The sequence below is a fragment of the Hippocampus guttulatus genome, chromosome 6 (assembly GCF_054856545.1).
Source record: "Hippocampus guttulatus isolate MCC_2025c chromosome 6, RoL_Hgut_1.0, whole genome shotgun sequence".
NCBI classification, from domain to species: Eukaryota; Metazoa; Chordata; class Actinopteri; order Syngnathiformes; family Syngnathidae; genus Hippocampus; species Hippocampus guttulatus.
The window spans coordinates 12,409,132-12,425,184 of NC_141266.1; the positions used below are offsets into that span (position 1 = coordinate 12,409,132).

General features: G+C 43.5%; 1 protein-coding gene across 1 annotated transcript in view; it reads right to left on the reverse strand.

Annotated features, from left to right (window-relative positions):
• Window positions 1-16,053, reverse strand: part of cdkal1 (CDK5 regulatory subunit associated protein 1-like 1) — a 194,652-nt gene that overhangs the window by 175,486 nt on the left and 3,113 nt on the right. The gene's annotated exons all lie outside the window — the stretch shown is intronic.

Genomic DNA, 16,053 nt, shown 5'->3' on the forward strand with positions numbered 1-16,053 from the left:
GATCATTCCAAAAGAATCCTTCCAGCAGTGCAAAGAAGCGTGGCAGAGAAGGATGGAATAGCACATTACACTTGAGCGGGATTACTTTGACGTTGAAACCATGTAAACTGTTGTTTTTGTGACGCCAGTTCCGCTACACACCATGTATGTTCTTGACAATCTCTCTTTAACTCCCCTGTCTTTCGGCCATTCCTCCCTCCATATCTTGAAATACGTACTGCTTTCTCCTCTTTTCGAATCAGCATCACACCTCTCTCTGTAGCGACGCTGCATCGCTGTTGCACTTGGTGCTTGAGCCATTTTCTGGCAAATATGCACAATTGAACTTTAAACTGTCAGGTAAATTGTACAGCCAACACAGTAATAGTTACTGTTTGAATCCATACTGATGAAAGGTCAAATTCTTGTACATGCACAAGCATTGAAGATAGTAAGAACTTAAATGCCAGGCTGACCCGCTGCAGTTTGCCTGGCATCGGCGTGGAAGACGCCGTTATCTACCTCCTCCACTCAGTGCTGTCACACTTGGAGAAGGCTGCGAGCACTGTGAGAATCATGTTCTTTGATTTCTTCAGTGCCTTCAACACCATCCAGCCCAACTTATTGGGAGATAAACTGCAGAACGCCGGAGTGGACCACCATCTCACAGCATGGATCACAGACTACCTCACAAACCGGCCGCAGTACGTGAGGTTGCAGAGCTGTGAGTCGGACAGGCTTCTCTGCAGCACTGGAGCGCCGCAGGGGACTGTTCTGGCTCCATTCCTGTTCATCCTCTACACCTCGGACTTCAGATACGCCACTCCAAACTGCCACTTTCAGAAGTTCTCTGATGACTCTGTGATTGTTGGCCTCATTACAGAGGGGGACGATCGGGAGTACAAGGGACTGACAAAGGACTTTGTGGACTGGTGCCAGCAGAATCTCCTCCAGATCAACCCTAGGAAAACTTAGGAGTATTTTGTGGATTTCTGCAGGAAACAGTCCTCACCAGCACCGATGAACATCCAGGGTATGGACATAGAGAGGGTGACCTCCTACAAGTACCGAGGTGTTCTTCTGAACAACAAACTGGACTGGTCTACGAACACGGACACCCTGATTAGGAAAGGACCGACTCTTACTGCTCAGGAAACTGAGGTCTTTTGGGGGTCAGGGGTCACTCCTTAAGACTTTCTATAACTCGGTGGTGGCCTCGACCATCCATTATGGCATTGTCTGCTGGTCAGGCAGCATCTCGGCCCGGGACAGGAAGAGACTGGAGCGACTGGTCAGGAAGGCCAGTTCTGTCCTGGGCTGCTCCCTTGACACTCTGGAGGAGGTGGGCAACAGGAGGATGCTAACTAAGCTAAAAGCTATGATGGACAGTCCCTCCCACCGCCTCCAGCACGCCCTGACAGCACTAGGTAGCTCCTTCAGCCAGAGACTGTTACACCCGCGCTGCAAGAAGGAGAGATACCGCCGCTCGTTCCTACCGACTGCTGTCAGGCTGCTGAATAAAAAATAAATAAAATAAAATAATAATAATAATAATAATAATTAAATGATGTGAAAAACAATTGTAAATAGCACTGTGACTTATCCATTTTGTATTTATATTGCACTTAATTGAACGGTGTTTGGGGTTTTTTCTTCTTTCTTCTTTCTACCCACAATCTTGCTGCTGTAGACTGTAAATTTCTCCAGTGTGGGACAAATAAAGGATATCTTAATCTTAAAACCACTCTCATACTAAACTTGTACATACTCATACGCAACTAAAATACCAATGTTTCTGTTGTAATTAATAGTCTTGAAGTGTTCTGAAATAAGCACATACACTTTGTGTCAACTGATACACTAGCGGAAAAGTATTCACTAATGTGCAACATCTGCGAATGTGCAAAAAAAAGTATGTTTTTTAGAAGGCTTTTGGGCTCCATTTGATCACATTTTTAACCCCACCTCAAATGGTAGTCACGGAACTGAAAAATGGAAGCTGTATTTACCCCACGGCTGACCGTCTAGTTGTGTGATAATTATGCTTTACAGGAATATGGCGACAGGGAAGAAAACAGTCATGTAACGTAGTATGAAAATAATGGACGATCAGCGATGGGCTAAATTGTCCAACTGCATCGTGCAACAACAGCACACTCTTTTAGAGATCCTCAAAAAATGAGGTCATGGGATGGCACAAAAAGCAGCTAGTGAAAACTGAAAACAGACCCTGAAGCCATTTTGGCTCCAAGGGGAGGAGCGCAAAATCTGATAACATGCTCCATGTTATGTCCCGTGTGGAAACCTCTGTTGGGGCCCAGGATTTGTAAAACGAAAAGAAAGGCATCACCATCATACCTGCTAGAGGCTAGCAGGGTCGAGACTACTGTGAGCTGCTGTCGATAGAGTGTGCAGAGACGAAACTTGTAAATAGGATCACCGCAGATCATCGGCGAATAGACATAGCCCGTGCTTAATCTTGTGTTTCTTCTGAGAGATGTGCAGAACTGGGTGGGCGAATATCACTGTGCATCACTGAATAGTCGGAAGCTGGCGTGTTCGCCGAGTTGAGCACAGGAGGGGGCATATCGGAGATATCCTACCGAACAGTTTGACAGCATCTTAAAAACAACAATCCACTTGGGATTGTCTCCAGTTTTGAACAACTAACTGTGAGTCCATTACATCTCAACTGTGACATCAAACCGGAGGAAAGTGGGCTGGACTCGGGGGAGGGTATTTGAAAAATAAGGGGGAAAAAAATCTGAGGTGCAAATATAGGAATATTAACTCATGGAAGTTTTAGACAGGAGGCTGGGTAAAGAGGAAAAGTAAAACAAAGTTCAGACAGCCACATTTGAGTCCTACAGCAACACATCCTCGTCTCTTCTTAGCTTCTGTCTAACTCACCAAAATCATGTTACATCTCTAAAGGAAATCCGCATAACTGAAGCATTCAGATAAGTGTTCAGATCAACATTGCTCAATGTGGCATAATGTCGACAACACGGCCTTTAAGTTGAAGGCAATCAACACGGCCATTCAAAAAGGCAAAGGAGCCACTGCACAAGAGCTTGTCGTACATGAATCGTTGATACGGCGCTGGACGAAGCAGAAATTTTCTTGCTGCAAGAGGAAGAAATTGTTCTGCTTCTCCTCAGACAATGAAGACAAAGACTGCATTCGGTGGGCAGGATGGTATCACATAAATGTGACACTCGAGATGTTTGACCTGATGGTTGTTGCAGCATTAGCGGTAGTTTTCCTATTTATTTTGATTTCGAATCCAAACAAATCAGATGTCGACCCACGTCACGGCACAAACTGTATTCGACCTTGGAAATTCCACTGTAAAATGACTGCAATGTGTACAGCCGTAGCAATAGGTGATTAAGTAGGGGTAATTCAAGATAATAGGCAAGCCATGCTTTGAGAGGAACAGGAATGATGAATGCTACGAGTCAAGCCAAGTACTAATTTGGCTAGCAATGGGTACACCTGGGTCCAGCAAAGAACTCCCAACTGACAGGGAAAGCACAAACTCTGAAAAGCATCCAATAATGTTGGTTACATTTAAAGGACATGAAGATAGAGGAGAAGTACTCGTACGGCACATATGGAAAGATTCCAGTGGTAGTAATAAAAATGTGATAATAGCTTCACTGTGATTTTAAATCCGTATTAAGGGTGATTTATTGAGCGGCGTAGACGCAGGGGACAGAAACGAAACAGCTCCTGAAAAGATTTTTGCCATTGCCCGTCTCACCTTGCATAGAGACGATGATATGAAGCCTCGGGTTCAAGCACTAATTGGGGCCAATCGCGAGTCTGCAGCCCAGACAGAAAGCCATTATGGTCATCAGTGCAAGCATGAAAAGATGTTCCACACAGTGAGGGAGATTGTTAAGTGTCAAGGGCAAGGAAGTCAGTGCGTCTGGGCAAGAAGAGGGGTCTTGGAAGATTACTGAGAGACGCAGTCATTTCCTAGTGATTTCACTTTTACCACATGTCTCACCAGAATAACAGTACCTTCGAGATGTCCGCTCACCATGAACCTGAACATTTTGCCTCAGTGAGGGAAGATGATAGCAGATCAGCACTAACCGATTAATATAAAAAGGGAGAAATGGAAGACTTGAAGTAAATGATTTCGCTACTTAGACTTGGGTTTGCCGGTATGTTCAAGGTGGTCCAAGATCCTGTGAAAATGTGTGATAGAGACAAACAGAATTTGAAACTACTGGACAATATAGCTTAATACCCAAACTAAATGATGAATAAAATGTTCCAAACGGGGAAAAGAGTTTGCTTCCCACACAAGGGACACATATTGGTTGGTTGCTTCTTTAACTTATCTGAACAACACAAATTAAAAGGCAGAACACCACAGCAACAAAGCCTGAGGGAAGAGACGCAAGACTCAACATCCAAATTCAATCCACTATAAATACGAATGAATAAATACAAGTCCAAATAAGGGATGGGCATAATAATCCATGAATTGATGAATTGATCTTTAATAACTGCTGATGATAAATAGCATCCTAAATTTGCTTCACAGCGAGGAAGCAGAGCACTTTTTTCAACCCCTCATGATAGTAACTTAAACAATAGTTAAATCAACAGTTATTCTTGACTTGACTATATGGTTTCAGTCATAACGGCCCTCCATGTGAAACGGTAACTAAAATGTGGCCCGTGTCAAAAATGAATTTGACACCCCTGCCCTAGGCGATGCCACTTTACCTGCAATGAGAGATGTACATGCGAGCCTCTATGTGTACTATGCAAAAAGGAGAAGTCATACATCAGTTTGCAGCAAACATGACCTGGGTGCGATCGGAAAAGAAGAAAAAAAGAAAAGAAAAAACATAAGCAGGTGTGTCTGTGCTTTCTTCCTTTTCTTCCAGGTTTGAACCCTGGAAAACAAAGACAGAAAAGACCAACTTCGAAGCCACCTGTATGGAAAATCTCACCTGTCCTAGATGAACTGCGGCAGGTGGGGATAAAGCTTAGAAGTGAATAAAAGTGTGCGTGACAGTTGAGAGGTGCTGTTGTCCACAGTCATTGAAGGGAACCTGAATGGGTCAACTTTATACCACACACTACCGTACTTACGATAACCTGTTTCAATGATTTCATAAACTCAACACGCTAAAGGGTGGAGATTTATGTGTTGTAAATAAATTAGCCAACGTTGGAAAATTACAGATCGAAAGATAGATATTCCGAAGGATCAAGGAGAGCATTCTGATCAATGTTAGGAGCACAAAATCTCTGCAAATTGGTCACTCTCTTGACCACACGTGCACGCACGCACATTGCCACATATCTCCCTGGAATAGTAGTTCAGTTAAAAAGCAATTTTCTTTGGCTTGTTACTGCAGCTAATCACCCTTCCAATATTTACATAGTCATATGTTAAGTAGCCTAATTCGATTAATAGTGATGTGAGGCCTTCATCCACCATTTTCTTTCCTCATTTCAAAGTGGAATTGAAACAATTTAGGTCATCTGGCCCCGTATTCCCATAACCAGGCTGAGGGACATGCAAATCAGATGCAAATGCCACAAAAATGTGAAACCAGTCATGGGCCTGAGTAATAAATACTGAATTTAGCCTCTTGGCATTCCAAAAACAGCCAGTTGGGGTTCAAATGCAAATGGCATGCAAATAGCCCAGATGTAGAGCGCTTTTATTTTGCCTGATGAACTGAGCACACGGGGCATCCTGGTGGCTTCGAAGGCAGAGGCCCATAACACGGCCATATGATATTGCGGTTTTCAAGCCAGCTCATCGTGCAATCCCCCTGACTCATTTGCATTCCTCCTCTGACACGTTCCAGAATGCAATGAGTTGTCAGACTAAGCCAAAATAAAACAGCCTAAATGCTTATAAGATATCCGCGGAAATTTTAATCAAGAATGTGAGACCACGAAACAATGCAGAGTCCAAATCCTTTCATACAATATACAGCAGACAGATGAATGGAAGATAAGTGCACAGACAAAGGCAGCAGCAGGACACAATGGTGGGTCAACTGAGAGATGCAATTTGACTGTCGGAGGAAGGAAAGTCAAATAAAGTTTGACTAAGAATGGTAATGTAGTCAAAAGCTACTAAAGATACTGAGGCAAATGAGACGGAGAGAGTTGCCGAGAGGGCCACTTTTGCAAAATTGACTGGAAAATCCGGGGAAGGATTTCACAGGATCGAGAGATGCTTGTAGCAGAATGTTTCTCAAACAGGAGAAATGAAGAGAAAAATGAAACTTGGCATGTGCACTCTGAAACTGAGTTGAGGGAAATTTGCAAACAGTCCGCTGATGTCGCTTGTTCCCGAAGAAGGGGAAACGTCCGTGTGGTAAATTAATCGAAGGGAAACACATTTTGCAGAGCAGCGCAACGTGATGAGCTTAGTGGACCACCTTCTTCAGTTGGCAGTGTCTCCGCAAATGACACGCATCATTGGCACGCACTCACGCAGAGCTTCGTTTGCACACATATGCAGATCTAACATTGTGGAAATAATCACTGTAACGCACTAAATTTTAACTTTCTTGCCCCGAACATACTACCTGATCTAAGTCTGGCCGTGATGCCAATGCGGTCAAAACGAATACCGCAGAGCCCTTAATCACAGCCTGCAAACCTCCGTACAAGATTCTGGCTGAGAGTGCTTAGCACAGAGCGATAAATGGAATGTGGATGTTGGCAGAAAAGCAGATGATTAGAAAGGCTTCTCTTACCCAAATCATGCCAGCGTGCACACATACGCAAGTTTACTGCCTCCGTTTGTCCCTGCACATCACCAAGGAAAGTGGATGTGCTTTTCTGGCTTTGTTCAGACAAACAGTTAACATTTTAGGATGATAAGTATTCTGGAGGCGGCAAGCATAATTTGAAAATGTGTTCATCCAACAGCAACAGTTGTTTGTCGTAGAATGGGAAGCGAAATGGTGAGAGATGAAATGCTAAAAATAAATAAATAAGTTGCAAAAGCCTGCCGATTAATTCATCTGACACCCGTATCATGAGGGTGCTTTCACACCTATCCTGAAGTATGTCGGCAAACATGGCACCTCAAAAATCGCTGAAAATGTAAGTAGTTATAACTTCAGCAAACTATCACTACAATGCAACAATAAACTTGTTTCAAAGACAACCATGGATGAAAGCACCATAACAGTTGGTCTAAACGTGTCACCACTACGCATAAGTAATATGCATCATCTCAACATTAGTCAACCCATTTCGCCAGAAACGTCTACTGAGCATCCAGAAGATTCTTAAAATACCTCAAGGAGTCTCGACTGATATCTCTTAAGCACACAAAGCAGCTCTGGAATACGTAAGTGAACATAACTTGCTGCTCGCGTGAGAGCCTCCATACATCTGAGCATGAATACATTAGTTAGATGGTGCAGACATGGACGGATCCCAGAGAATCTGCCTCCAAATTAATAAATTATTACAAAATGAAACAATTTGAAGTGTTTTCCTTCGTGAATAATACATGTATCAGTTCACAGTATGTGTTCATGAGGAATCGCAACAGGACAGAAAAAAAATGCAAACACAAGTGGGAAGTGAGTGTACTTGCTGCAAATGCACACGCATTCACGCACTTCAACAGCAACACATCACCGTCGAACAAATTCCAATGACAGCAGATGGCATCAAAACTCTCGGATGTCCTGTCACCGCCTTTTTATATGCTAATCCGGTGGCTGTACGCATCTGAATGTCTTTAATGTTTTGTGGTCAGGAACTAAATCAAGCGGCGGCACTCATGCTGTGAGTGTCTAACAACACATCAAGACATGAATTCTGAAGGCAATGCATCACTAGACACAGGCGGTATTTCATGTATTTTTGGAGACATTCAAAATAAGAAGACTCATGTTACGCTAATTTGTTTACCTTTAAAAGGTGCATCCCACCTCAAATTTGGCTCACCGTGACATGTTTTATGCAAGCACTCATTCTGTCATTCAAAAGGCACAGCAGGGGGGTCCTGCTGTCATCTGTTCCACTCAGCTCATTTGCTGCTTTAAGCCACGCTTCAAGCCACTGCTGATGAAAAGTTGATCGCGCCCAACCTCAAAGTGACGGCAGTGACAGCTGCAAAGCCACCTTGGCCGTGTGGGAAAATACAAGAGAACCGTTGCGAACAAACTTGATCTAAAGGCAAGACTTGTCTGAACGATGCGAGAGCACACAAAGAATCACTTTTTTGTTTTTTTACAATGCAGGGGAGAAAAAGTCAAGAAGCTCAATAAGCCACTTGTCGCAGACCAGAGACGTGTCAATTAAGATAGCCGGATGACATTCCTAGCATGGAAACACCAAAGATGAGATTTTTACTAATTCACATTTGTATACAGGATCTCTTTCAGAGGGAGAAAGAAATAGGGTGGTGTGACATTCAACACTCACTAATGTCGCATTCAAAAAACAAAAATAATCATTGTGATAACATAAGAGCATGATATATTGCCCAGTGGTAGAGAGCTTGCAAGGCTGCCAGCGCAGGTGTTATATGCGCTCGGACAGGGGTGTAGTGGGCGTGGTACGCGGGGGTACACCGTGCACCCACTTCTCCCGACGCCACATTCAATTTCAATCACGCTGTCTGCGGGTTATTGAAATGTTTGTTCATCATTGTTCTAATGCGAGTTATGCTTAATAACGTTGGCCTGTGATTATTTTGGAGGAGTAAAACATGAAATTTAACGTTAGTTCAACTGGTGTTGTAGCCTATGGTTGATGTTCTGTATGTATATATAGAACATCCCAGAATCGCATACACCCACTTAAAAAATCCCCACTACACCACTGCTCTCGGACCAATTTGAGCAAACGGCAGCTTGGCGAATAACAACATAGAGAGACCGTTACTTTCCACAAGGACGACTGGATGTACGATGATTGCTTCAAATAACAGAATTATCTGTACTTCAGAGGGGTCATGTAATTATCATTTAAAAAACTGTTCAGTGTGTAATTTATGCAATTTTATAAGCTAAAAACAGAGACAGAACCAAACTAAAATACGAGTCTACCGTAGTACAAGTGCAATGCAAACTTTGAAAGCTACCAAGTGAATGCTGCTGATTTTAATGGAAGCCCTCTTTAGGAGAAATGTGCCCAGTACGGTTCAGCCATGATAAGACGCTGTTGTGTTTTGAATTCCAGTCCTGTGCTCTTGTGAATTAGAAAGAGTGGACAAGAAGGAAAGCACACACACAAGTTCCAATGTAAACAAACAAAAACAAGCCCAATCATTATTTGTAAACAAATAAGCCTTGCAGTATGGCCAGCCAACAAATTACGAGGCTCTGGGACACACACACACACACACACACACACACACACACACACACACACACACACACACGTATAATGAGCTGCTTACCGTAAATCAATGCAGTTTTTCTCTGGCAAGGTCCTGCCAATGTCTCCAATCATTTTTTTTTTCTGCTTGGTGATCAAGGTTACTTTGTCCGACGCCGATTCAAATTAAAGCCGCCGCTCAAATCATTCACAGCTTTTAACTCCACTTTATCTAATATCTGTGCTCTCACATGGAAATGGAACACATTGCCAAGTCATTTATATGTATGAAGGAAAGATTAGACAGAGACGTGTCGAATTTATTTATTACAAAACCAGTGACATGCTCTTACACACACCAGTCGTCTTCCATTGTGCAAAATACTTGAATTCTTTCACCTTCCCAACTGCTCCCATCTTCCATTTTCCACAGTTTCTTCATACGTCATATGAACTGGTAAGCCCCAAACAGTGTTCAATCACATACATGTCAGCCGGCGCTTGTCTTCAGCGGGTGGTCTGATATGAACATGCACACTTTGCTTTCCATTTCAGCAGGTGGTCAGCAAATAATGTCACTGACGTCTGAGAACCTGAGCCTATATGACAGAAAGCAGGGGGCAACTAGGTAAAAAGTGGGGCGTGGGGCGGGGGGGGTAATTTGGGGGCTTGAAGGTGGCTTTGAATAACTATTTGTCGCATGCCCTTGAAGACCTCATTTCTTTTGCTTCATAATCACGACCGCACCATCAGCCTCTCATCACATTAATTGTGAATGTCTTTCAAGCATTAATTTCTTCTTCATGAGAGAACTGACATTTGTTTTTGTTAAGTCCAGATGAGAGAGAAAAACAAAGAGGAGGACAAATTAATCGAGAGAACCCAAAAGTATCAGCCTTTAATGGAACAGACAAGCTAATTATTCCAAAAGCGAGACATAATGACAACCTGACAAAGAAAATGTCAAAGAATATCGATCTGTCTTTTGTTCTTTCCGAACGACTGCCAAGAAGTCAGGTACATCCTTTCGAAATTTGTCCTCGAAGATGATAATGTAAATATGACTCCGTTTTTCTGGCGGTGACCCTTTTTTTCTGAAATTGTTGGGACTGTCCTCTGTTCTGTTGATCCAATGACTCCTACTTTATACCATTGCTCAAATCACAGCCACGATATTCCCAATATATGACTTGTGGGAATTTCAAATCCCTTCCAAACGCAGGCAGTTTTCCTGGGATAACAAGACTGTCTGGCTGACTTCGGTGGGGGATAGCGAATCCATCCCCAAACACCCCAACCCCGGTGGAAAATCCCATTTTTCCGGCATAGCCAATCATTTATCCTCCCGTTGCTTCATTTAGACATGGAGTGCATAGAAATATAGACTATATCAGGGGTGGCCAACCCACGGCTCGCGAGTCACATGCGGCTCCCGGGCTTTCACACGGCAAGCGTTGAAAACGCCTCGACGGTGGCAATGCCATTCAAACAACGGCGCTAAATACACAGAACATACTACGTCAGCCTATACTCAATCCCGTTACTTGATTGACATACAGGGCAACCAATCAGCTGACTGAATCACCACTCATCCGCAAACAACGGCGCTAAGCGCTAAGCTAGTCAGCGAATTACCTCTGATGTCAAGGCAGGGGTGCCCAATACGTCGATCGCAATCAACCGGGAGCCAGCGGACTTCTCCCGAGTCGACCGCAAGGAGTGGAAGGAGGAAAGAGGGGCGGGGGGTTTGTGTGTTTGTGTCTTTAGCTTTCGTTCATGTTCATGTGTGTGTGTGTGCGTGTGTGTGCGCGCGAGGATGGGATGCCCATGTATATGTGGCTCTTTGCATTAACGAGGTTAAAAAAAAATGGCTCTTTGTCACTGACAGGTTGGCCACCCCTGGATTAAATTAACAAATTATCGATACTGGAAACATTGTGATGATCTTGTTTCTAGCTATCCATTGACTTTCTACTTTGGGAAACAATACCATCCTTTTGGGCAAGCATTATTTTCAATGTTGTGGTTTTCGAAATTTTAAAGACTTACTTCACATGATTAATGCACTCTGCTTCTTCACACACACAGGAAATAAAACAGTGTCGAGCGGTGATTCCCAACCAGGGTGCCTTGACATCCTAATTAAACACTCACTAACCAAGTGTATAACCTGTGACGGTTTCACACTGAGTCAATGTGTGAGTAAATTCCGACACGACAAAGAATGCTGGATATCTAAGGCACCTTAGAAACTGACTAATCGATGGGAGATTCCAAAAATAAACATGAACATGTAATACAGTATACAAATACACGTGATTTTATAAGACATGAAACAAACAACTGCAGCGTTTCTACTTCATCTCTGAAAACATTGTCAGCAAATGTTATTCGCAATAAGCAACTACCAGTGTCACCAACGAAGCCAACCTATGTGTCTTCTATTTTCACAGTTGGCCATTTTAGGCATATATCTCCAAATGCAAAATGGCCGTTGTTTTCAAAGACTTCCTGTTTGAGACAAGTTTTGAAAATATTTGCCATCGCGGGCATCAAAACGCTGTTGTCATGTAAGCAAAGTGAGAGTGACTTTTTCTCTCGTGTGTTTTCAACAGTAGCAGTTTTCATTACATTTTTAACATGTTTAAAATTCTTTTCCTCAAAGTAATCGATAGATGAGATTGAGTGATGATCCCCTCCTTTCCTCGTGCAATCCCACTCTCCTCTTTTCTCTATCCCTTCTTCTCTCGAGGGAGTTTTAAAAGCAGGCCAGGCTGGGTTACCTAATCCCATTGCTTTTAAAAGGTTCCTGGGTGCTGCATACATGAGGGTCACCTTGTAGGATCAGCCGGACACGAACATGCATGCACGCACGCACAGCGCTTGGGATCATTCCAATTTCCTGGCTTTTAAATGGTTATAGTGGACGGCTTGCACTTGGGCTTGAGTGGAATTCCAGGCCATGGAAAATGTTTGTTTGCATGCCTGTCTGCAAGACAGGAGATGCAAGCAAGCGATTCTGCCTTTTAATTTTTTTCCACTTCAAGATCAAAAGGATAAATGCAAATCATCAGTAATGGACGCTGATGTGTTTTTTTAGACCCAAAAAAATATATAATAATTTTAAACAGCCACTCGGTATAAGTGATAATATTCAGAATTATTTAACCCTGTCAACAAATGAATTTGCATATCAGTATTTACATATTAATAGGCGCCCCAGCCGCCGTATGCCTGCTCGAATCTTTTAAAGTCTTGGTATAAATAGAACCTAGTGCAGATGGAGTGATAAACATTATTCAAGTGTATGCATGTAGGTATGTAATCCAGCATACGTTTATTGCATCCAGTGCCCGGTTCAGTTGTCTATTGTTATTATCGCTTTACATTAAAAGCGCTCGAGCTACTGCAGCATGTCGTCAGACGAGCGTCTCACTAGTGTCTGTTTCTACGGAACTGACTGCTGCTTTAAATTTTGCATCCGCCTCTTTCGGCTGCGTCCTTGATCCATTACCCCGCAGATATGTCCTCTCCTCTTTTCCGTACATCACCTTCCCCTATGCCATTTTCTCTCTTCGAGCCAGCGGAGTGGACTGTCGGACACGTATAGCAGTGAGTTAGCAGAAAGACAGACAGCCCATCTGATTTTACAAAGTGACAGCTGCCAACGAGCGTGCAGACACACACACACACACACTCGCACACACACATCACCCATTTGCCCTTTATCGAACCTGTTTTCACTACCTCTGAAAGTGTGTGTCTGTCGAACGGCCAAGTGTGCGCGTTTGTAAATGTGAGAGGTGGAGTTGGAGGGAACATTTTAAGGCTTCACTCAGTATGACGCGGCGGCGCGTAATGTTGTGTAGCACACCGTCAGCCAATCAGAAGGATCCTCACCCTCCGATTTATGAATGAATGAGGTGCTGCATATGCGACATCTAGACGCACACACTAAAAGCGAGAATACTCTGCAGTGATGTAATGCAATCACTCGGAGCGACAGGAGCGGCTGAAAAACAAGTGTTGTATGGAAAAAAAAATTAGGCAGAACAAGTTTGAACATTGCCAAATACATACATAAATATTACATATGTAATGAATGAACCCGTAAAAGACAAAGCTACTTTTTTCCTTCAAGTGCCATAAAAAGGACAATCCAAAACCTCCAAGTGCTTCAGTTCAAAGAGCTAATTACTGCCTTTCATTGAGACATTTGCAATAATTAACTATGGGAAATTAAAAACATTTCGTCTATCCCATCTTTAATATCGGCAGATCTGTTGTTTCAATCTCATATGAGCAACACACCTCACACCCATTGCGTGAAGTCATCATATCCTTTAACTGCCTGTGTCCAAACAAGGAACTAAAAGCAGCCCGTTTGGCTGACAATGTGTACAAGGGAGTCATTTTGCCTAACCGCTATGTAAAACTCATAACTGAAGTGTTTTGTGTGAGGACGGCTGGCAGCGACAGGGAGGGAGAGAGTTGGGTTGCAAGCGTGCATTTATGTACACGCCTTTCAATGAAGTCAATTTCTGGCACATTGTACAAGCCTCTCAACTAGCTCATTTGCTGCCAGTGCGCTACTGCAGGTTAACAGTGCCCTCTTTGGTCATACAGTGGAAGGCATGAAGCACGTAGGCAAGCATACACAAACGCAGACAGTTGAGCAGGTGTAAACACAGTGAAAGCAAAGCAGCCTTTCGAAATCTAGTGTTACACTTCATTTGGATTTTTTATTTATTTAAATGCACTGACATGATCAGTTATTATCTCAACTGGTGGGGGTGATGTGTTCCCTAGTAGCTGCAATCATCCAACCATCCATCCATTTTCCGAACCGCTTGATCCTCACTAGGGTCGCGGGGGGTGCTGGAGCCTATCCCAGCCGTCTTCGGGCAGTAGGCGGGGGACACCCTGAATCGGTTGCCAGCCAATCGCAGGGCACACAGAGACGAACAGCCATCCACGCCCGCACTCACACCTAGGGACAATTTAGAGCGTCCAATCAACCTGCCATGCATGTTTTTGGAATGTGGGAGGAAACCGGAGCACCCGGAGAAAACCCACGCAGGCCCGGGGAGAACATGCAAACTCCACACAGGGAGGCCAGAGCTGGAATCGAACCCAGTACCTCTGCACTGTGAAGCCGACGTGCTAACCACTGGACTACCGGGCCGCCCTAGCTGCAATCAGAGCAGGCAAAAATACTGACAATTGAATACCAACATTTTCCTTTGCAGTTCCATTACACAAACGTAAGCTGATGATTTAACACACACTGAGGAGAAAAAGAGTTACGTATCTGAAAAGTGTGAGTGAGAAAAGAAATGGCGATTTACAAAGATTGTTTCTAAGATGCATGACCTCATCATGTCCTTCCACTTCTCTTGGGGTAAGGCTGCCATCTAGAGGACGCCACAACAACTGCTACTACGATACACACCCGGTGATGATGTCATAGTTGGAGAAAGAATGAAAGAGTTTGGCGGGGCGGGCAGTACGACAGAAAGAGAGGCAGGAGAAAATGTGAGGGAGGGAGAGAAGGTGATGTCATGTTTTTTATAGCTTGGCCTTTGTCTAAAACTGTTTATTTCACGATGCAGCATTGATCTGATGCACATCGGACATCAGCTGGTTTGTCTTGTAAAGAGGCACAACAATACACACAAAAATTATCAATCAGGTTTCCTCTGTTCAATAAGACACACCATACCCCTCCGCCCTTGATAATCTACATGATTCCATTCCTCCGTTCACGTGCAGAAATCTCAAACCCCCCGATCCAATTCCGTGACATTGCATACACCACTCACAACAGCACGTACACAATCATCGTCATTTCTGTCCATGACAGACAATTTCTCCTTCCGACAATCACAACGAACGGCACTCGCTCAGAGAGCATGGGGTGGGACCTCTCAAAATATGAGGCAAGAGAAAAGCAGACATTAACAAAGAGGAAGAGACAGAAGACTGGAGGGGAGAACAAAATGGGAATCAAACTAATCCTTCAGCTTCGGCAGAGAGCTGCTTCCTCTTAATCACTACCCTGCAGACATGGCAGAAACTGGGAGACAATGGAGAGAAAGAATATTCCCCAATGGTTGGTGAAGCCTCAAACTACTTAACTGCATAAAGAATCCCAACCAAGAAGGCTCTCATGACAGAGACCCAACACTGGTGTGATACCAACGAAGCAGTTCAAGTAATCAGATTACTCCAACATTTGTGAGAAGGCGGTCCAGTTGTCATCAACTTTGACGTCATATGAAAAACAAACTATTACACTGCGTTGGTAAACTCATTGTGATCCCATATCTTTTGAGAATAAATATCCGGATCACAATAACGGTGGTCCTTGTGAAGACATAACCATTGCACACTGCGATATTGAAACTGCATTTAACACACACACACACACACACACACACACACACACAATAAGAGGAAGAAGAAGCGGGAATTATGAGGCACCACATAAAGTAGAGAAAGCCAACTGAGCAAAAAGAAAACACTATCCACAAGAGCAACTTTTGATTTTATTACCAAGTGACTATTACATTATACTGTCTTGAATTGCACCTTGATTTGCAATGGACCGTCAAACAGCTACAGAAGCAATGTTCAGTAATCAGATTGGGAGAAAGGCGGATATTTCGCGCACCGCAACAAGAGCGGGAATAGAAAACAACTCTGCACCAACTTTCTGAAAAAAACAGCTTTTATTTC